Source organism: Lissotriton vulgaris, chromosome 9 (genome assembly GCF_964263255.1).
Source record: "Lissotriton vulgaris chromosome 9, aLisVul1.2, whole genome shotgun sequence".
In the NCBI taxonomy this organism is placed as follows: domain Eukaryota; kingdom Metazoa; phylum Chordata; class Amphibia; order Caudata; family Salamandridae; genus Lissotriton; species Lissotriton vulgaris.
Genome location: NC_141697.1, coordinates 491,037,754 through 491,061,742, shown reverse-complemented (window position 1 = coordinate 491,061,742; position 23,989 = coordinate 491,037,754).

Here is a 23,989-nt window from a genome sequence, read left to right as displayed (position 1 = left end):
TCAAGGTTTTGTAAATGCTAATTCCTAACTATATATGGTCTATAACCTATGGTTTTTTCAGGGAATATATATATATACAGCCCTGTGACTCACTCAGAGACAAAATGAACTTTAATTGGAAACACACCCATGAACATACTTACCTGCACTGAGGACTCCAAGCCCCAGAAATCATCGAGGGAAGTGTAACGAGAACATGCCCACGGGCAGGCAGGATTGTGATGAAATAAAACCGGAAAAGAAAAATGCAGGCTTCGTATGTGTGTGTCTTTGCCCAGGAAGAAGGGGCCTTGAGCCATGAAACGCGTTGGCCATATTAATCGATACACAGGGTGAGTGAACAGGCTGCATGACACTGCTGGATGGCGGAGCAATGCGAGTGCCTTCCGAATGCTTCAGGGCAATTTGTAAAACAAAATTATTGCACGGCGGCCTGGCCGTGGGGAGAGCACCGTCGGCAGTTGGAGGAAACGACAGTCACCAGCTGGCAGAGGCTGCATCTCTGAACATTTCAGGTTTAAAACAGCACGTTGCTCAAATATGCGAAATTGGCCTGTTTCAAAGCCCTGTGACTCACTCAGAGACAAAATGAACTTTAATTGGAAACACACCCATGAACATACTTACCTGCACTGAGGACTCCAAGCCCCAGAAATCATCGAGGGAAGTGTAACGAGAACACGCCCACGGGCAGGCAGGATTGTGATGAAATAAAACCGGAAAAGAAAAATGCAGGCTTCGTATGTGTGTGTCTTTGCCCAGGAAGAAGGGGCCTTGAGCCCTGAAACGCGTTGGCCATATTAATCGATACACAGGGTGAGTGAACAGGCTGCATGACACTGCTGGATGGCGGAGCAATGCGAGTGCCTTCCGAATGCTTCAGGGCAATTTGTAAAACAAAATATATATATATATGTATATATATATATCTCTATCTATAAGAAAACTCATCAAAAAAAGAAGAAGAGGCCACGTATGGGGAACTCGTGGAGGCAACTTTTATTGAGCACAGTGCAAATGGCGAATGCATTTCGGTTTCCCAAGCCTTCTTCAGCGCCAACAATGTCTCGGGGTTACAAGCACCAGCGTGGGTTTAATTATCCAGCTACTAGCCGATTGGGTGTAGTCCGCTCCACCCTTAAGCGTGTGCTTTGGTTCACGTGCTGCCGGTCATCTTTCAACAGGTGAACCACCCGTCCCAGAATGCTTGGTTTCTTCCAGGTAGGTAACACGGGGGAAATGAATAGTTTTATGCGGCATATTACAGGACCCCGCAATGTTGTAAATGTTCACTCCAACACTGAAACTCCTTTCCCCCCTCTGGTCCCCAAACCGCAAAACCCACCGAAATCAGGAGTCCATGTGGCGTGGGCAAGACTGACAATGCAGCTCTCCCGGCGTAAAGTGTAATACTTCTACTCCGCTTTATCTCTTCCTGAGCTCGATGGTAGGCCTCAGTCAATCCAGTTCCCTGGAACCATAGAAATTCTGCCGCAGCAGATACCAGCAATGCTGAGGCCGAATTGAAGCTGCGTGGGAGCGCGTCTCTGGCACACTCGCTGAAATTGCATAGAAGAAAACTCCTCAAAAAAGAAGAGGCCACGTATGGGGAACTCGTGGATGCACCTTTATTGAGCACAGTGCAAATGGTGAATGCATTTCGGCTTCCCAAGCCTTCTTCAGCGCCAACAATGTATTGGCGTTACAAGCACCAGCGTGGGTTTAAGTATAGCTACTAGCCGATTGGTTGTAGTCCGCTCCACCCCTAAGCGTGTGCTTTGGCTCACCTGCTGCCGGTCATCTTTCAACAGGTGAACTACCAGTCCCAAAATGCTTGGTTTCTTCCAGGTAGGTAACACGGGGGAAATGAATAGTTTTATGCGGCATATTACAGGACCCCGCAATGTTGTAAATGTTCACTCCAACACTGAAACTCCTTTGCCCCCTCTGGTCCCCAAACCGCAACATCCACTGAAATCAGGAGTCCATGCAGCATGGGCAAGACTGACAATGCAGCTCTCCCGGTGTAAAGTGCAATACTTCAACTCCGCTTTATCTCTTCCTGAGCTCGATGGTGGGCCTCAGTCAATCCAGTTCCCTGGAACCCTAGAAATTCTGCCGCAGCAGATACCAGCAATGCTGAGGCCGACTTGAAGCTGCGTGGGCCCCTGGAGCGCATCTCAGGCACACACGCTGAAATTTGATAAGGTCACTCGACCGCACCCCTCCCACCCGGGCTGATGCCTCGCAGAGCTTGCACAAACAGTTCCCCTTTTTTTCCTAGAACAAGCCGATGCGTTTCAAGGATGTAGCGCATCTTCTTCCTGGACTTAAGGGATAGCACTGAAGAATCACCAGACTGCGGTTACCACTTCCTTTTATTTTGCAGTTGCCAATCACGGAGTACCAGTTAGTCCCGCTGCACTGCGGGGCTTGTAGTCTTTTCCGGTGATTCTGCATTGACCTTTGAGTAAGTTCAGTGTCCATTCCTCACAATTAATCCACTGTGTGAACACCTTAAGTAGGTGAGGAGCTGTTTACATTTGCTAATTTCCGCGGGGTGCCGCGCTGCTAGACTCGACAATGTTCAAGTCCTCAGTCTCCCCATATGTGCACTTCCGCCGGGATGGAAACATACAAGGAAGAAATGATCTACAGCGTGTTTGGTACAGAGCCCTTCTCAACAGTTCTCCTGGTAGAATGAGTGCACAGATCCTTAGCCCCAAGGCCGAAACCAGGAGCAACCCCATGGCTAATTGTGGCCCGCATTCCAAATTACAAAGATCACAACACCATCTTGAGGCTGGCAAGAGAGAAGTGGGACATAAACTATCAGTGCAACACTTTGGAATTTTACCCTGACTTCACTGTGGCGGTCCAACTGGTGCACAAAGAGTACAACCCAGCGAAACAGAAGCTGCGTTAATTGGGGATTGAATACGCCATGCTCTACCCAGCACGATTGAAGGTGACGCATGATGGCCGCTCCACAATCCTCCAAACACCGAAAGCAGCACAAGACTTTCTGAAACAACTTCACCGCAGGCGCAAGGACAGGAACCGCGACGAGCAGAACCAGGATTCGGAATGAACAACCACTGGCATGGCAGGGAGCACGATACCCCCGAGGTCCAAGTCTGGTAAGATACATGTGCGACACACTGCTGGGACAGTGCACTACTGACTCTTTAAATCCGCACTGCAGACTCATACTGTTTGTACACAATTATGGCGGGTTGCTCTGCTTTGACACTCTAGTCGCTGTAAGCGACCTGCAAGTGTGCACTGAAATGTATTGTACCTGTTGTAGGGGTGCATTCATGGTCCAAGTAGTGGCATGCGTACGAGGAGATAGCACCCACATTGACTGATAAACCCCAATGCCTCACACCACGCTCAAAGGTCTAATTCCGGTTTTGAGAGGGACAATAGCAGAGCTGTGTGAATAAACTGTAATATATCTCATGTACTACTACAATTGTTAACTCCGGTATGCATATGTTATACTGGGCAGACAGAAATGCCCAATGAGACGTAACATTGTCTGTACTGTCTGGTCTCAGTACTACGGTTTGGGAATATACCCCTAATTTCTTTACCTCCGAACCTATTGTCACTATCAACTGGGTGCTTTACCAGGGGGTTATGTGTACATTTGAACGACTAGGTTTCATTTATATTATATGTGTGCTATTAATGCCTCTACTGCTAACAACTACACCCAAACCATGTTCAGTCCGCACAACTAATAGACACCAGGCTGCATCCACTATGTTGGATGCAGAAGTGTGCACAGAGCGGACCTCCCACGTGGGAGCCCCCCAACAAATGTTTAGTTCTACAGTTTTCCTTTGCAGGGGTTTGTCTTTGGCATTATTGGGATGCTGAAGTGGGTGGGGGACGGGAGGGACAAAGTTGGGTCTTGTTTTCCAGACTAATGCACTTGAGAGACATCGCAGAAATCCAGTGCTAAATAACAATATGCGACGTTACTTCTCTTCAGGAACGCATATGTGACATGACATATGTTGCTCTGCAAGACGCCTGATTAGATCTGGGGTATCGCTGAAAACTCACAAACAGGCATTAGCTACACTAAAGGATATAATGGCCGATATGCACCTCACTGACATTTGGAGGGTTCGGCACCCCACTCTTAAGGATGCCACGCACGCAACTGCATCACATAATAGTTAGTCACGTATTGACTACTGGTTAGGCACAGACGACTTATAACTCTGGACGACGACTATCAAGCACATGCCCCGGACATTATCCGATCATAATCCCGTACTGCTCTCAATGATCATACCACACTATGCACCGCCACCTTTCAGTTGGAAGTTTAATGCAAAAGCATTATTAGACACATTATATACCGATACTATACACAACGCCATAACGGAATACTTTGAACTGAATGCTCCAACAACTGAGGACCAGGGCCTGCTGTGGGCGGCTTTCAAAGCAACAATAAGGGGGTTCTGTATCAGCACCACCGCTGGTATTCTTGAAGATATAAGACAACAACTTGCCACAAGGGAAGACAAATTGAGAACACTAGAGGGAGACTCTGAACATACGCAAGATACCAGACTGCTAGGAGAAATTAGAACTGTATTAGCGAAATATCAAACATATGCTGATGATGAACTAAAATATATCACGAAATGTCAAATAGCACGATCCTACGGAGAGCCGGGTAGACCCGGTAGGAGTCTGGCAGCTAAAATATGTAGCCCCACAGATAGTTTGGGCGATTAGGGATAATATGGGCGTTTTAGGATATGACGCACAGGGTATACTACGAGAATTCATGTCAGCATATGGTGACTTATATACTTCCCAGGCAACTACCACTGCAGAGGAAATCATGGAATATCTCACTGATGTGTCGATAGCATGGCTGTCAGATGCGCAGAGAGAATATCTTTCATTACCCGTCACTGTCGAAGAGGTCCCTACCATTAGTAAATCATTGCCGAATGGTAAAGTGCCAGGCCCAGACGGCTTCATGTGTGAATTTTATAAAGAATTCGCAGATCAGCTGGCCCCACACCTGGTTGCAATGTATGGGGATGCTCACGACAAACAGCTACTCCCACCAACATTGAGAGAAGCCATGCTAATTGCCCTTTTAAATCCAGACAAAGACCCAGAGCACTGCGATTCCTACAGGCCCCTATTCCTTATAAATGTAGATACGAAAATTATTGCCAGACTGATTGCTACACGCCTGCAACCGTTGATGACCAATCTAATTCTGCCGGACCAATCTGGGTTCATTCCATCACGCTCGACAGCCCATAATACCAGAACATTGTTCGCGCTATCACATTATTTAGGAGTGTGGCTCAATGGTTAGAGCGGCAGACCCTGATGCAGAGTTCTGGCCAGGGACCCAGTGTTCGATTCCCGCCTCTGCGGGGTCTCGGGCTCAATTTCCTTGGACCTGTTAATTCTCGCCTCGGTGCCTATTCTAATCACGGGCCCCACTCTGCAAATCTGGGCAATAGCTTGCTTAGCCTACACACCGGCCCCTACAGCGCTAAAGATGCCTGGCTTCACCCTGGGTGTGCCCAGAAGTGGACACTTCACAGGGAAAGCCAGGAGGGGTTCCACAGCGGTATGAGTATCAGCACCAGGAAGCCGAATAGGCGACACCGCAATGTGACCGTCTGGTGACAGTGCGCTCTGTAAGTACCATGACATTTATTTAGTCCCCAATACCAAGGCCGCAGCTGTATTATTGGATGCAGCTAAGGCATTTGACTCCATTGAATGGTCGTACTTGCACACGGTCCTGCGCAGAATGGGTTTCCCCCCTCTATTTTTACAATGGGTTAATATGATCTAAACCGCCCCAACAGCATTTGCACTAGCGCTTGAACCACTGGCGTGCAAAATAAGACAGGGGCATCATTATTCAACGCTTCAATTTCCACAAAGATCACTGCATATCTCATTATATGCAGACGACATGATGTTATATGTCAGTGATCCCGCACAACACTTGAATCCTCTATTGAGGGAATATTTAAGATTCGGACAGCAATCGGGCCTTAACATAAATTGGTCCAAATCTGTGATCATACCGTTGACTGATACCACATGCCAGCATTCCACAGATTATCCATTAGAATGGCAGTTGGAACCAGTAAAATATTTAGAAGTCTGGTTTCATCAGGACCCGGAAATTGTAATCCGCACGAATTATGGTGGTCAGTATCATGGAGGACAAAATTAAGAGTTGGAACTGCTTACCGCTGTCACTGGCTGATCCTTTGGCCATAGTCAAAATGGTAACTTTACCAAAGTTTCTATATTTGATTAATAACATTTCGATAAAGCCACCAACAGCAGTGTTTCGTAGGATCTCTACCATGGTGCTAAACCTGATATGGGTGGGAAAGCAAGGACAGATTACAATGCGAGCTCTAACATTACCCTATTCACAAGGGGATTTAAGGTGCCTGACTTTATGCTTTATTATCTATGTGCGCAAGCACAATACGCACACTTTTGGTATCATATGATCCCTTACCTCACACATGTCGCCATTGAAGAAGGAAGTGCCCTTCCTATACCACTGACAGCTATCATAACACATTGTAGACCCCTGCTACATGACCGGGATATCAACACCATAGATGCGACCAATAATGCCTGGTGCACGATGGGACATAAGGTGCATAAACTACCATTATACGCTGCTGCGCTGCCATTGCACCATCACCCGGAATTATCGGTAACTCAGGAAGGGGTGGGAATGGGATTGCTCAAACAAGTTTGCTTAGATACCATGGGTGACTTATATCATGATGGCCAATTTCGGTCTCTAGGCAACTTCTCCTTTATAAGCAATCAAACACTGCTTTTTAGATTTACGTATAATAGGCTGCAAGGGGCAATTAAAAAACTGTATCCATCCTATCCAGTCGAACCCCACAGCTATCCTCCCTACAACTCTAGCTCACTACTCCCACAGCTAAACACTTAGTATCTAGACAGCGGAATGGGCCATAACCTGCACACTCACGGGATTACTGACACCTAATGGAAACCTCCGTATCCTGCACTATGAATACCTTCAGCAGACCTACCAAACACCTGAGCGGCTCCATAGATACGGTCTGCGGGTGGATTCAAAATGCAATCAATGTCATGCTGAAGCGGCAGATTTCAATAGTAAGATTAATGGGACCCCCTCAAAAGTTAAATAAGGCCAGGGAAAAGGAGGGGAATGAAAGAACACAATACGAAGAGAAATTTTCCCTCGATGGCCACAATATGTTGATACAGATGTATACTTTTTTTTAAAGAACTTTGTTTTAGCAGTCAGCTCAATATGGGTGACAAATACAAAACAGTCGTATTTGCTTTTTTTACAAAGGTATTACGTTTTATTCATTATTTCCATATTGTTTCTTTTAGTAAGAGTCTATTTTTATATTAGTTGATGACAGAAAGGAATTCATTTTTTTGAAAGAGTTTTTTTGTTTTCTGATTTATAACTACTTTCATGATAAATATATAAATCTCACAAATCCAATTACACTGGTATTTCATTCACAAAAGAGAAAAAAAGAAGAACATAATATATACATAATATAAAATACAGGTCTATATACAAAAGGACACAATGCACCAAAATAATTGTCCCCCTGGTAACCAACAATTCATCATACACATACTCACACAGTCATACCCTCACCACACTCATACCAACACCATCTGAAAAAAGGGGAGCTGGACCCAATTAGCAGAGCACCCTGCCAATCGGTAAGTCTCAAAGCACAGTGTGAGACTTCGCACTTGGTCGACGCGCGTTTCGGCGGCACAGGGCCACCTTCCTCAGGACCTCTTCCAGATAGACAAACGCATATGCCCAGGGGACCTGAAAGTATATGATAAATACAGTCACCACATATAGTCCCAAAAAAGGATAGGAAAAAATCACCAAAACTATAAATTATTCGAGCTAACACAAATTATTTCATGTGACCAACCAACATACAAGTTATCTTATAGGCTGAACATGTACAAGTAGACAAAACAAGCAGCAAGAATAAAAGAACATTACAGTGTCATTAGAAGATGCCTATAAGTTCATTTTATTGATGCATCTTTGTCTATAAATATCTGCAATGAAGATCCTTCACTATTACATACAGATATGTCTGAATACTCACAAAAAAAGACACAATGAATTACTAATCCTGCCCACGGAAGATGATTACAGCAGTTGAGTCCGGTTGGATGTAGTATCTCAATTCAATTCAATTAAATGAAGTTCTGGTTCAAAAGACCCACATTAAAAAACTATGCTTCTCCATGTTATAGGATTGGTGTTGGGTACAGTCAAAGAGTGTTAGAATATCTTACCCCCAATCATTGTTTCGATCATTTATGTGGGGTCACTATAGGTACCATCACAGGACAAGGTGATAAATCCCACAAGTGCTGCAAAGAGACAATCGAAGAAGGATGAGCGTTATTTGTATTTCCAAAGGATTAATCCATCTATTGGTCAACTTGATTGATTAAACCCACCTTCTTATATAGGTTATTATCACAAAGAAATCGATCTCCCCTTTCCCAATATTTTCTTGTCTTTTCAGAAGAGCTCGTATATATATTTTCAGCTTCTTAATAATCTGCATGAAAACAATATATTTTCAATGTCAAAGATCGAGATCTTACAATACATTATTAATGGCACATTCTACTCAAGTCAGAAACGGACACGTGTTGTTCGTGTAAATAGAGATATAGGGGTCTGGAATTAATTGCGACCAGAACGCCCAAAAAAGAGGAAAAAAGCTAGTCACCATTAAATGGAGATCGCATACCTATAAACTGTCAAAGTCGGTGCATACTAAACTTCAGTATATATGTCCCTTTTATTGGCATATACACTCGTATGTGCATTTATTTAAGCGTTACACCAATTCCCATTTTTTCCGCAAGGGTTTCAGGGATCGTAACCATGTTCAAGTCGCAATAAACCTCATGAACATATCCCCTTTGAAATAAATTTACTCGTCGACTGCACAAAGAAAAGAGAAGATGACACAATGTTTCAGTAGTTGCTATTCTGACAGAGCCGATATAAACAACAAGTTACAGCACCACAATCACTAATACACGAAGTATGTCAAGAGCATTTTATCCTTGACATAATCTTATACAAATACGGTGTTTCGTGTGGAAGGTAGAAGCGGCAGATTTCATACACCTCGCATGGCATTGTCCAAAGGTAGCAGGATACTGGGTACAGGTGATAGAAATGCTAAGCGCTATGGTGGATGTTCCCATCGAATGTACTGCCCGTGAATATCTGCTGGGTTTAGTGCCTGTTGTCCGTGCCACCAAACGTAAATTTTGTGTAATTGCACTGCCTCTGGCTAATTGAAGAATAACAATTGGTTGGAATAGCAGATGAGCCCCGACTATCAAACAATTGCTCCTAGACCTAACGCATTGTTAGGACACTCTACTAACTTACGAAGAAGTTTTGACAAGGGGAGCAGCATGTCAGCAGTCCCCAACGTAAGGCCAGGCCCCGGGAATGGGGTCCCCGGGGCCACAATTGGCCTCAGGAGGGGGACCACGCAGCCCCTCTCCTAAAAACAAAGTCAAGGCTCACCAGGCTCAGGGGTTGGACTCAAGAGGGGGCGACGTGGGCCCCTCCCAAAAAAGAAATCTGGCCAGGCCCCGGGAAATGGGGTCCCGGGGCCAATAGGGAATGGGGGTTATGCAGTCACCCTCCCTTATACATAATTTATTTTTTTACTAAGAGAAGGGAGGTCACAAAGACCCCCTTCTAAAAAAATAAATAAAAGAGAAGCTGGCATCTCGCTGGAGGCCCGCCCCCTCCCTGCCCACTCTGCAAATGCACCTTGTGGTGCATTCTGGGTTGGGGGATTAAGTCTCCTAGAATCTTAAGGGTCTTTAGGGGCCAACAAGCCCACCAAGTACTTCCAGTAAGCCCCACACAGTAGGATTGCTGAGAGGTGGTCTGAGGCAATGCCCCTTTTTACACCACCCAGCATACGCACCACTTGGCGCACAGCTGGTGGGGCAATGAGGTCCTCATGTGTCCTGAGGACCTCAGGACTGAAGTGGACTTCATCCCTGAGCAGCAGTGCAACAGGAGGCACATTTGCAGAGTGGTGTAGAAAGGGGGCATGTCCTTGTACCACTCTCAGCAATCCAGCTGTGTGTGGTTTACTGGAGGTACCTGGTGGGCTAGTTGACCCCCAGGGACCCTCAAGAGGCAAGGGGACTTCATTCCCCAACCAAGAGTGCACCAGGAGGTGTGTTTGCAGAGTGGTGGACAAAGGGCGCATGGCCTGTGTCCACCTATCAGCAATCCCACTATCTAAGGCATACTGGAGGTATCAAGTAGGTTAGTCGGCCCCTAAGCACTCCCAGCAGTGAAGGGGACTTTAATCCCCATCCAAAAGCATGCCAGAGAACGCATTTTCAGAGTGGTGGGGAGAGGGGGCGTGGCATGCTATGAGAACTTAGCAATGCTGCTGTGTGGTTCTTACTGGAGGTAATAGGAGGGTTAGTTGGCATCCAAGGTTGTCCTTGGGGGCCAGCTACCCCTCCTGTTACCTCCACTAAGTTCCCCACAGATGAATTTCTAAGAGGTCTTCGGAGGCCACACCCCCTTTCTCCACCACTCTGCAAATACACCTCCTGGGGGATGAAGTCTACTTTACTCCTGGGGGACTTTGGGGGCCGAGAAGCCCTCCTGGTACCTCCTGTTAGTCCAACGCATTGCAATTCCTGAGCACTGGTTGGAGGCCCAGCCCCCTTTCTCCACCACTCTGCAAACCCGGCTGCCAGTTAAAGAAGCATTTTTAATTTAATAGGTCTTGCATTTGCAAGAGTTAAAGCTATTGGTGTTGTGTAAATATAAAAGTTTTTTACTAATGTTTTTTGGAGTGGAGTGGATTTGCGTTAACTGTGGTGGAATTATGTGGTATGTTGTGCAATAAAATTATGTGGATAGAAAGTATGTGGTATTTAGCATATACGAATTATGTAGAGTGGTATTGTGTGTTATGAGAGTAATTATGTGGTAAGGTAGTCTGTGTTGTGGAGTGGTAACCTCAGGTTTAGACTTCCTCGTTTCCATAGAAGCTAAACTATGAACTCAATGACACAAAAAAAGAAGGAATCACTGAGGAGCACTTCTAGCCCTAGTCAGAGGTATGAGCCGGGCCACTGGGATTATGCGACTTTGGCTGCACTGACTTTTGCACAATTATGCATTTTCAGCATTAGCCACATAATCCATCATCTGCTGCCTAATCTTCAGATCTGAACAAAAAAAGCCTTGTTTCTAGCTCAAACATCTCAAAAATTATCAAAAATGCAGCGACAATTGTTACAGTATGGTGGAAGGTCCTTTGCACACCTAGAATGCTCACCTGTTACTTATAGCTAAATGTGGGTCTTAAATTGATATTAATGGTGTGCAAGCCAGTCTTGCTTCTTTCTGTGCCTCTCTTGATTCTTTCTGCATTTATGTTGCTTCTTTCTACACCTTTCTTTCTTTTTCTGCACCTCTCTGCAAATCTCTCCTACTTTCTGCACCTCTTTTGCCTCTTTCTGCACCTCTGTTGACTCTTTCTGCACCTCACTCGCTTCTTTGTGCACCCATCTTGCTTTTTTCTGTACCTCGTTTGCATCTTTCTGCACCACTTTTGTTTCTTTCTGTACCCCTTTTGCCTCTTTCTACACCCCTCCTGTATCTCTGTTGCTTCTTTTTCCTCTTCTCTTGCCTCTTTCTCCACCTCTCTTCCATCTTTCTCCTTGTCTGTTTCTTTTTTCTGCACCTCTATTGCTTCTCTCTACACCCCTTGTGCCTCTTTCACGCCCCTCTTGCCTCTTTCTGCACCTCTGTTCCTTCATTCTGTATTTCTTTTGTTTCTTTCTGTACCTCTTACTACTTTCTGCACCTCTTTTATCTCTTTCTGCACCCCTCTTCCATCTTTCGGCACCACTCTTGCCTCTTTCTGCACATCTGTTCCTCCTTTCTGCACTTCTTCTGTTTATATCTGCAGATCTCTTGCTTCTTTCTATATCCCCTTGCCTCTTTCTTCACCCACCCACCCTTTTTCTGAACCCCTATTGCCTCTTTTTGCACCAATGTTCTTTCTGCATTTCTTTTGTTTATTTCTGCACATCTCTTGCTTCTTTCTGCACTCAAGCCTCTTTCTGTACATCTGTTTCTTCTTTCTGCAGTTCTTTTCTTTCTGTACCTCTTGCTTCTTTCTGCACCCGCTTTGCTTCTTTCTACACCTCTATTGCCTGTTTATGCACCCCTCTTCCATCTTTTTGCACCCCTCTTGCCTGTTTCTGTACCTCTGTTGCTTCTATCCGCACTACTCTTGCTTCTTTCTTTAATCCTCTTGCCTCTTTCTGCACCTCTGGTCCATCTTTCTGCAGTTCTTTTCTTTCTTTCTGTAACTCGTGCTTCTTTCTCCACCCCTTTTGCCTCTTTCTGCACTTCTTTTGTTTCTTTCCACAGCTCTCATGCTTCTTTTTGTACCCTCTTGCTTCTTTCTCAACCCCTCTTCCCTCTTTCTGCACCCCCGTTTCCCCTTTCTGCACCTCCCTTCCTTCTTTCTGCACTTCTTTTGTTTCTGCACTTCTCTTACTTCTTTCTGCACCCCTTGTGCCTTTTTCTGCACTCCTCCTACCTCTTTTTGCACCCCTCTTGCTTCTTTGTGCACCTCTGTTACTTTCTGCACTTCTTTTGTTTCTTTCTCACCTCTCTTGCTTCTTTCTGCAACCCCTTGCTACTTTCTGCACCCCTCTTCCCCCTTTTTGCATGCCTCTTGCTCCTTTCTGCACTCTACTTGCTTCTTTCTACACCTCTCTTGCTTCTTTCTGCACTACTTGTGCTTCTTTCTGCACCCCTCTTCCCACTTTCTGTACCTTTCTTGCCTATTTCTACAACTCTGTTACTTCTTTCTGCACTTCTTTTGTTTCTTTCTCACCTCTCCTGCTTCTTTCTGCACCCCTTGCTACTTTCTGCACCCCTCTTCCCCCTTTTTGCATGACTCTTGCTTCTTTCTGCACCCCTTGTATTTCTTTCACACCCTCTTCCCTCTTTCTGTACCTCTCTTGCCTCTTTCTGCACTGATGTTCCTTATTTCTGCATTTCTCTCTGCACCTCTCTTGTTTCTTTCTGTATCCATGTTGTCTCTTTCTAAACCCCACTTCCCCCTTTCTGCACCCCTATTGCCTCTTTTTGCACCTCTTTTTTTCTTTCTGCACCTCTCTTGTTTCTTTCTCTATCCCTGTTGCCTCTTTCTCCACCTCACCTCCCCCTTTCTGCACTCCTCTGGCCTCTTTCTGCAACTCTGTTGCTTCTTTCTGCACTTCTTTTGTTTCTTTCTGCACCCCTCTTGCCTTTTTCTGCACCTCTGTTCATTCTTTTTGTACTTCTCCCTTCTTTCTGCACCCCTTTTGCCTTGTCTGCACCTCTACTGCCTCTTTTTGCACATCTGTTCCTTCTTTCTGCAGTTCTTTTATTTATTTCTGCACCTCTCTTGTTTCTTTCTGTATCACTGTTGCCTCTTTTTCCGCCCCACTTCCACCTTTCTGCACTCCTCTTGCTATTTTCTGCACCCTTCTTCCCCCCTTTTGCATGCGTCTTGTTTCTTTCTGCACCGATTGTGCTTCTTTCACATCCCTCTTTCTGCACCCCTCTTGCCTCTTTCTGCACTGATGTTCCTTCTTTTTGTACTTCTTTTGTTTCTTTCTACACCTTTCTTGTTTATTTCTATATCCATGTTGCCTCTTTCTCCACCCCACTTGCCCCTATCTGCACTCACCTTGCCTCTTTCTGCACCTCTGTTGCTTTTTCCGCACTTCCTTTGTTTCTTGCTGCACCCCTGTTGCCTCTTTCTGCACCTCTGTTCATTCATTCTGCACTTCTCTTGTTTCTTTCTACACCTCCCCCTTCTTTCTGCACCCCTTTTACCTCTTTCTGCCCCCCTATTGCCTATTTATGCACCTCTTTTCCTTCTTTCTGCACCTTTGTTGCTTCGTTCTGTACTTCTTTTGTTTCTTTCTGCACCCCCTTGCTTCTTTATCCACCCCTGTTCCCCTTTTTTGCATCTTTGTTGCTACTTTCTGCACTTCTCTTGCATCTTTCTCCACCACTCATCCCTCTTTCTGCACATCGGTTTCTTTTTTCTGTACTTCTGTTGCTTTTTTCTGCACCTCTCTTGCTTCTTTCTATACTCCTTGTGCCTCTTTCTACACAACTCTTACCACCTTCTGCACTCCTCTTGCCTATTTCTATATATCAGTTGCTTCTGTCCGCACTTCTTTTGTTTCTTTCTGCACCCCTAATGCCTCTTTCTGTACCCCTTATGCCTTTCTGTACCCTCTTGCCTCTTTCATCAGCTCTCGTGCTTCTTTCTACAGCCCCTTGCCTTTTTCTCCACCACTCTTCCCTCTTTCTTCACCATGTTGCCCTTTTTATGCTCCTCTGTTTATTCTTTCTACACTTCTTTTGTTTCTTGCTGGACATCTCTTGCTTCTTTCTGCACCCCTAGAGCCTCTTTCTGTGCCCCTCTTCCCCCTTTCCCCACCCCACTTCCCCCTTTCTGTGTCTCTGTTGCTTATTTCTGTACTTCTCTTGCTTCTTTCTGCAGCTGTGTCCCTTCTTTCTGCAAACCGTGTGCCTTTTTCTGCACCCCTCTTCCCTCTTTCTGCACTCCTCTTGCCTCTTTCTGCACCCCAGTTACTTCCTTCTGCACTTTGTTTGTTTCTTTCTGTACTCCTCTTGTCTCTTTCTGCACCTATGTTTCTCTTTTGCACTTCTTTTTTTTCTGCAACTCTCACTTCTTTCTGCAACCCGTATGCCTCTTTCTGCAACCCCTCTTGCCTCTTTCTGCACTTTTGTTCCTTCTTTCTGTACTTTTTTGTTTCTTTCTACAGCTCTCTTGCTTCTTTATGCAGCCCCTTGCCTCTTTCTCCCCCTATTCCCTCTTTTTTCACCCCTGTTGCCTCTTTCTGCACCTCTGTTCATTCTTTCTGCACTTCTTTTGTTTCTTTCTGCAACTCACTTGATTCTTTCTGTACCCCTCTTGCCTCTTTTTGTACTCCTCTTCCCCTTTTTTCATCTCTGTTGCTTCTTTCTACACTTCACTTTCCTCTTTCTCATCCCTCATCCCCCTGTCTCCACCTTTGTTGCTTCTTTCAGCATGTCTCTTGATTATTTCAACACCCCTCTTGTATCTTTCTGCACCTCTATTTCTTCTTTCTGCATTTCTTTTCTTTCTGTCTACACCTCTTGCTTCTTTCTGCACCCGTATGCCCTTTTCTGCACCTGTCTTGCCCCTTTCTGTACCTCTCTTCATTTTTTCTGCACTTCTTTTGTTTCTTTCTACAGCTCTCTTGCTTCTTTCTGCAACCCCTTGCCTCTTTCTCCACCCCTCTTCCCTCTTTCTTCTCCCTGGTTACATCGTTCTGCACCTCTGTTCCTTCTTTCTGTACTTCTTTTGTTTCTTGCTGCACATCTCTTGCTTCTTTCTGCATCCCTCGTGCCTCTTTTTGCACCTCTATTTCCTCTTTAGGTACCCCTCTAGCCTCTATCTGCACTACTCTTGCTTCTTTCTGCACCTCTCTTGCTTCTTTCTGCCAACTCGTACTTCTTTTTGCACTCCTTTTCCCTCTTTTTGTACCCCTGTTGCCTCTTTTTGCACCTCTGTTCCTTCTTTGTGGTCCTCTTTTGCTTCTTTTCTGCACCACTCTTGCCACTTTCTCCACCCCATTCACTGTTTTTGCATCTCTGTTGCTTCTTGCTGCCCTTCTCTTGCCTATTTCTCCACCCCACAACCTCTTGCCTCTTACCGTACCTCTGTTCCTTCTTTCTGCACGTCTTTTTTTTCTTTCTGCAACTCTTGCATCTTTTTTGTGCACCCCTCTTGCTTCTTTTTGCACCCTGTGTCTCTTTTACACCCCTCTGCCCCCTCTTTCTGCATTCCTTACGCCTCTTTCTGTACCTCTGTTGCTTCTTTCCATACTTCTTTTGTTTCTTTCTGCGCCCCTTTTGCCTCTTTCTGCAATCTATTCCTTCTTTGTGGACTTCTTTTGTTTCTTGCTGCTACCCTCTTGCTTCTTTCTTCATCCCTCTTTCTGCACTCCTCTTGCCTTTTACACAACTCTCTGCCCCTTCTTTTTGCACCCCTCTTGCCTCTTTCAGGACCTCCGTTGCTTCTTTCTTCACTTCTTTTGTTTCTTTCTGCACCTCTCTCTTTTTTCTGTATTCCTCTTGCCTCTTTCTCTACTTCTCTTTCCCCTTTTTTAGGTCGAGGGACTGTAGGCTTGGCCGAAGGCCAAGACCGGAAGTCAGGAGAATTAATGCTACTTAGAGTGGCTCCTTTATCCCACCTCCCTTTTCGTCTCATCTCCCATTGGCTGGCTTCCTAAAAGGAGGCCAGCCATTGAAGGAGAGCCGTCCCTCCAAAGAAGCTCCGTCTTTTTCGGATTCGGGGGCGTGATTTTTTGCATTCTTTAGCCCTGTGACGTTGTCTGTCACTCAGGGCGCAAAAACACGCCCCCGAATCCGAAAATGGCCGTGCGTTTCTCCGAGGCATTGTCTCCTTGCCTCGGAGAGACGTGGTCGTGTTTTCGTAGCTGCTCGCCTCCCTTCCCTGCTGCTTTTAGGAGCTGCTTGGCTCCGCTCGCCTCCCCCCTCCCTCTGCCCTCCTCCGTCGTGCTCTCGCCTCCACCCCCCCTCCCTCTGCTGCAGCTCTCCTCCGTCGTGCTCTGCCGCTCCCCGGCCCCCACCCCTCCCTCCCGCATTCGTAATCGTGATTAGGCCACGGCAAGGCTGAAGTTGTAAAATAATGAGCTCCGCCAGGAGCTGCACGTAATTGCCGAGCTACAGGTGTTGTGCTCCTGGCCCCCACCGAGAAGCCTGGCTCCAGACAACTCACCCAGTGTAGCGGCAGCAGGGGCAGCTTGCGAGGACCCGGGCTTCATCATCTGTGCCTTCGGTCCCTCACCAGCCAGGCATTGTGGTGCAGAGGACAGGTCACCAGCGGAGCAGAGTCGGCCGAGCTCGGGCAGCACACAGGCAGGCACGCGGCGGGTCAAACAACACCATGGCAGTCGGCAGCCCCTTTCTTTAAGCGCACCCCCGCCCCCACCCCCCGCTGCCCCCTCCTCTAGAGTCGTGTTTACCTCACTCTTCCTAGTGGCCCCAGTACGCCCCTCCCTTATACACACCTCTCTTCTCAGCGCATCCGCTACCCTCCCTTTTCATAGCGGCCTTGTTATCTATCCCGGTTAACTCTCCCCACCACGATCGTCGAGACCCCCCCTCCCGCAGTATTCTATACCTTCTGACCTTTGTTACTGCCTAAAAGAGATCTTCCCCTAATGCCGTTATAACCACCCCACACATTAAACGGTAACCATCCACCTGCCTCTTCCCAGGAGCATTAATACCCCCTTTAAGGTGCTCCTTATCAAAACGCTGGCATATCCTTATGCAAGCAAATCACCCCCCCCCCCCCCCCCTCCAATCAAGAGCAAGATGGCTTGCATAATGCAACTGTACTAAGTTAGCTTGGAAGTCAGTGAAAGCGCGCTCACTAGACACAGACAAGGTTCCAGAGACATATGTCCTTTTCAATCCTTCGGGGAGGGGAAGGCCTTTGCACCTACAAATACGGCAGGCGGCAACTGCTTCTGTCCCCTCGTCACCGACGATGACACTTTAGAGTCAGCTGCTGTCCTATCAGAGCTCCTTCACGAACACCAGGCTGGAAGTCTTTCTAAAGGGCCCTATTTGGAGGAAGCGCGTCGAAAAAGGCAGCCGTCTTTCTGTAATGTTTGTGGATGATTCTATGCCCGGAACGGAAGCGCACTCCAATCCAGAGGTCACACTGCTTTGACCAACAGTTGTTGCAGTCTAGACTTTCCACTAATAACAGTCTCATCTTGGAGTTAAGCTATCTATGACGCAGGCCCCCCAGGTTCTCAGTAACTCCAATGATCTTCTTACCTCGCTCCTTCTTGTGACGTGTAAGCCCCAGCAAAACCCTAGCTCAGTCGCCGTGGGAAAGATACACCCTAAGTCGCGACTTGTGGTAACAAGAGTTCAAGTTCAAATAAGTGTCAACATGTAAGTGCTCGCAGGCCTTCAGCGACACACCCATTCCTTTCACCCCTGGTAGCCCTTACAACCCCTTTCTCTCCCAGCATTCCATAGCAACCACCCGTGCCTGACCACTCAGAACACGTAGCTCCTCGTTTCAGCCCAGAAGAGGCACTACACACCTCACTCCATGGACTAAGGGAACCCACGATCATTGCGTAAAGCATCCCCCCCTCCCCCCGGAAACGGCAGCATCCGCGGGCACCGACCTGATCGAGAGCCGGCAGGGTATGGCCGAGAAAGCAGACTACCGAGAGGCCCCTGGGGGGAAGTGTCTGTCCATCAGCTTGCCCCCCTCTCTCTCCTCAGAATACACCAACTGGACTCCTTCACTCACACACCCGGAAGAAGAGTGTTTGCCCACCGCTGTCTGCACAGGAAAACACACCGAACTGCACAACCCCTTACCAAAGCTCTTAAAAGGCAGAGGATGAAACCGCTGTTTGCGTGCGCGCGAGGAAAGCGAGAAATAACAGCAAAACAAATGGTACAGCTAATGAGGACAATTAAATTAGTTATGTTCAAGGAGATGAGATTGCAACCCCCTCCCCGATCCGCTACTACTCGTTGGCAACTGCTGCTCGCTAATTCATGACAACTGATTGCTGCCTCTATGCAAATCTTTGTTTAAATCATTTAACTAATTACATGACGGGATCCTCGCCTAAGGTGACATCATTCGCAGCAATAAGCCCCCACTTGGAGTGTGGCAACAATAAGATTTGGTATTAACAGCCAACCGGCACCACACATTAAACAGGCTCAAATCTCCCAGTTCAGTACTTAGCCCCCTCAAATCGACCCCTGCGATCTCAGTTGCTTTATCTAACAGAAGAAGGGGGCACAGGGAGAAAACTTCGAAAATCAACCGAACATCGTGCGTAAGAGGATATAATGAAGTCAATAGTTAACATTCAGCGCCACGCCATTCATTTCCCTTTAAAATGCAATGATAATTAGATGAGTCATAAAATGCTCTTCTTTTCATTATGACTGATGAAATGCATTAAAGCTGACAGGGTATTACCTGACAGTAATTAGGTTTTGTCATGAATTAAGTTATTTGAAAGCAGGCTATCTCCCCAATCATGCAATTTACAGAGAGGTTTTTTTAAAAAAAATCTGTGCTACAAGGGTGAGGAGGAAAAACAGTTTTCCCCACTCTCTTTACAATCATGCATTATTCACACTTCAGGGGGAGTGTGGGGAAGAAAAACAAAAAATTGGTGCACACGAAGAAGGAGGCCGGACCCTTAAGGCTCTGATGTGATCAGCGTCAGTGACTGGCGACAATTAAATCCAAGTGCCCGAGAGGTGATGTCGTGAGGACGAAGTGGAATGTAATCATTCCATGCTTGCACTTGGCAAAAAAAGGGGGCGGGGGAGAGGACACACAATTAACTCACAGTAAGCCCCAATTTCACCACATCAATGCTTCTTGCGCTCCCATCTCAATTCCCCCCAAAAGGTTGTTAATAGAAAAAAATAAAATACACATTTTGAGTTTCGACCGCAGCCACTCTACATAGCGCTTAGACAGATAATGTCAGTGCCTCCCTGGATGGATCCCTTTGTAGCATACACAGGCAGAAGGCCACGGCTTCCATGATGGAGGAGAGGGCGGCTTTCCGGGCCGTGCCTAACCGGGGGACAGCAGCTCCAGAGCCTGGAGGACGGCAGGAATTTAGCGTGCCTGGCATCCTGCACTACATCCAGCACGAGTGGGCGCGCTTTGAGGCTGAGAAATGTCGTTGGGAGACGGAACGGGCAAAGTTGCAGGTAAGAGTAGGGCAGGTATAGCCTGGGGGGGAGGGGTGGTAGACCCAAAAGCTCCCCAGCAAACTACAATCATGGGTGCGATGGGCTGGGAGCAGAGTCGCCGTTTCCCCATTCGGGGTATGCGTTGGCGGACCTTGGCCGACCGCAGAGCAGCTGGCACCTCCCAGAGTTATATGCAGCCAATGTGGTACTTAAGCAAGTTGGCATGGAGATTCGGAGGCCCTTGGGGCTTGCTTTATAGAGTCCTTGCGTTAACACCTTAAGGTATGGAAGAGAGGGAATAGGATCTCATCCATCCAAATAGAAGTTGTGCCCCCCCTTCAACCCACCCCCTCATGGTGAAACGGGGTTGACAGCACCGACTACATCCACTCTGTCACTGCTTGTGTAGGGTTTGCACAGCAGCAGACATACCCATCAACGTCATTAACTATAGTTGTTATCGTTACCAGGGATCCTTCTGCACTGTCAGAAAGAGAAGAGGCTGATGCGCTTTAGCATTGATGGATCGTAGTCCGCACATCCAAAGAATGCTATGGGAGTGGAGTGGTATTTATATCTTGGTAAAATGTGAGCTAAGTCCTCTAGCATAGAAAAATGCTGGCGATATGAGATGTTGTGGAGGTATCCTTACATGTAGTGCCGCCCCCCCTGTAAACTAAATACTCAGTGCGTGCTGTGATATGTGGCGACCGGCACCACCCAAATGTGTGGCATAGTAGGAGAAACTTCAGTCTTTTGTGTACATTCTTGGGGGTCTGAGAAGTGTATATGGATCGGAAAAACTCCGTTTTGTATGAGATGTACTTACCCCTGCTCCCCCTAATAAAAACATGTTGCTTGTAGCATCTCTGCAGGTAGTGCGTTCGTATGTGCATCCATTTTTCAGGTAGAGCAAAATATAAATGCATTGCACTCGAACATTCAGAGAAGTTTTCAGTTAGTCAGAATAATGTCTTTATTCTCAAAAATGTCTTCTGTGATATGAAGGTTGGGTTGAATCGCTGCAGTTAATATCTACTGCATGTGTTTAGGTCCACACAGGCATAACGTTCGAAGTACAAATGTTACGTTAAAACAAGTGGTGATAGAATTGTTGATTGAGTCACACTCCGGGTATTCTGCTAATTTATTTTTACAGAAGGGTTTCTAAAAATAACATTTTATATGTTTGTTTTTACATGTTATTGAATATTGGACATGACCAAAAAAAATAATTATTTCGGGGTAGAATTAGTACGGTTTTAGGGTCTGAGTAATGGATGATGTTTAGATTAGTATTGTGGTTAGGACTGAAGTTCGGGTCGCAGTTCATGATAATGTTTACAATGTAACCATGAGCCACAGAAGGTTAAATTTCGCCTGTTTTATCTTTCCGTGTTTATTTCTTATTGTGAACAGTGTAACTCACAGCAATGTTTCTGGTTAGTGCTTTCCTTTTTATAAAATGGACACTTAAAGCCCAGAGATGTGTTTGGTACAGATGAAGGTAGATAAGTGAGTAGTAGAAGGCGAACGTATACCTACGATGCGTGTTATTTTTAGAGGAACTCGTACAGGAACTTATTGTCCGATTGTACTTTGTGTCTGTGTTTCTGTCCATCAGGTGTCTGCCATCCGTCTCTAGTATTCATGTTGAACGGGAAGTGGCAGGGAAAGAATGGGGGAGGGGCGGCAGTTGTTGGCTGAGAAGGTGTGTTGTAGACACAAACCAGAAACCTTCCAACTCACTCTCTCTCACTACATAACTCTCTCTACCTCACTACTCCACTCTATCTTTCTCACTATCTCACAACTTCTCTCTTAAAACACCACTACCTCACTCTCTCACTACCTCACTCTCTAGCTCACAACTTCACTCTCTCTCTATCTCACTACCTCACTCTTTCTATCTCACTTTCACTCTCTTTCACTACCTCTCTCTCACTACCTCACAACATCCCTCTCCCTCACTACCTCACTCTTTCTATCTCACTTTCACTCTCTTTCACTACCTCTCTCTCACTACCTCACAACATCCCTCTCCCTCACTACCTCACTCTTTCACTACCTCACTCTCTCTCTATTTCTATACCTCTCTCTCTGTCTCTATCGCACTACCTCACTTGCTCTATGCTAATGCAAAAAGGTATCACATATGCAAAAAAAAGCTAATGCCATTATTTAGGGATACAAAAAAGATAAAAAAATAATTAGCAATACCAATAGCTCTACCTATAATATTGCCGAGACCATTGCATTGTAAATGCTTGTTCTATCTCTGTTGCTTCTTTCTGCAATTTGCTTGCCTCTTCCTCTGCCCCTCATCCGTCTTTCTGCACCTCTGTTCCTTCTTTCTGTACTTCTTTTGTTTCTTTCTGCAACTCTCTTGCTTCTTTCTACACCCCTCTTGCCTCTTTCTGCACCTTTGTTGCTTCTTTTTGCACTTCTTTTGTCACCTCTCTTGCTTCTGTCTGCGCCCCTCTAGCCTCTTTCTTCATCTCTGTTGCTTCTTTCTGCACTTCGCTTGCCTCTTTCTCTGCCCCTCATCTGTATTTCTCTACCTCTATTTCTTCTTTCTGTACTTCTCTTGCTTGTTTCTGCATGCCTCTTTCCTCTATCCGCACCTAAATTGCCTCTTTCTGTACTCTATTTGCTTCTTTCTGCACCCCTCTTGCCCTTTTCTGTATCTCTGTGCCTTCTTTCTGCACTTCTTTTGTTTCCTTCTGCATCTCTCGCTTCTGTCTGCACCCCTCACGCCTCTTTCTGCCTCCTCTTACCTCTTTCTGCACCTCTGTTCCTACTTTCTGCAAGTTTTTTGTTTCTTTCTGCAGCTCTCTTGCTTCTTTCTGCATCCCCTTGCCTTTTTCTTCACCCCTGTTGCCTCATTCAGCACCTCTGTTCCTTCTTTCTATACTTCTTTTTTTCTTGCTGTATATCTTACATCTTTCTACACCCTCGTGCTTCTTTCTGCACCCCTCCTTCATCTTTTTGCATCCCTCTTGCCTTTTTCTGCACCTCTGTTCCTTCTTTCTGCACTACTCTTGCTTCTTTCTGCACCTCTCTTTCTTCTTTCTGCACCCCTCTTGCTACTTTCTCAAGCCCTGTTCCCCATTTTTGTATCTCTGTTGCTTCTTTCTGCACTCCTCTTGCCTCTTTCTGTACCCCTCATCCCTCTTTCTGCACTCTGTTGCTTCTTTATGCACTTCTGTTGCTTCTTTCTGCACCTCTGTCCCTTCTTTCTGCAACCCTTGTGCCTCTTTCTGCACCCGTTTTCCCTCTTTCTGCTCTGCTGTTGCCTCTTTCTGCAACTCTGTTCCTTCTTTCTGTATCCATCTTGCCTCTTTCTCCACCCTACTTCCCGCTTTCTGTACCTCTGTTGCTTCTTTATGCAATTCTCTTGCTTCTTTCTGCCTCTCTTGCTTCTTTCTGCATCCCTCTTGCCTCTGTCTCCACCCCTCTTCCCCATTTTTTATCGCTGTTATTTCCTTCTGCACTTCGCTTGCCAATTCTTCTGCCCCATCAGTCTTTCTGTACCTCTGTTGCTTCTTTCTGCACTTCTCTTGCTTCTTTCTGTACCTCTCATGCTTCTTTCTGTAGCCATCATGCCCTTTTCTGCACCCCTCTTCCCTCTTTCTGCACCACTATTGCCTCTTTCTGCACCTCTGTTCCTTCTTTTTGTACTTCTTCTGGTTCTTTCAGTGCCTCTCTTGCTTCTTTCTGTATTCCTTTTACCTATTTCTTTACCCCTTTTCTGCCCCTTTCTGCACCTCTGCTTCCTCATTCTGTACCTCTTTTATTTCTTTCTACAGCTCTCTTGCTTCTTTCTGTAGCCCCTTGGCTATTTCTCCACCCCATCCCTCTGTTTGCACCCCTCTTGCTACCTTCTGCACCTCTGTTCCTTCTTTCTGTACGTCTTTTGTTTCTTTCAGCACCTCTTGCTTCTTTCTGCACCCCTTGTACCTCTCTCTGCATCCCTCTTCACTCTTTTTGCACGCCTTTTCCCTCTTTCTGCATGTTTGTTCCTTC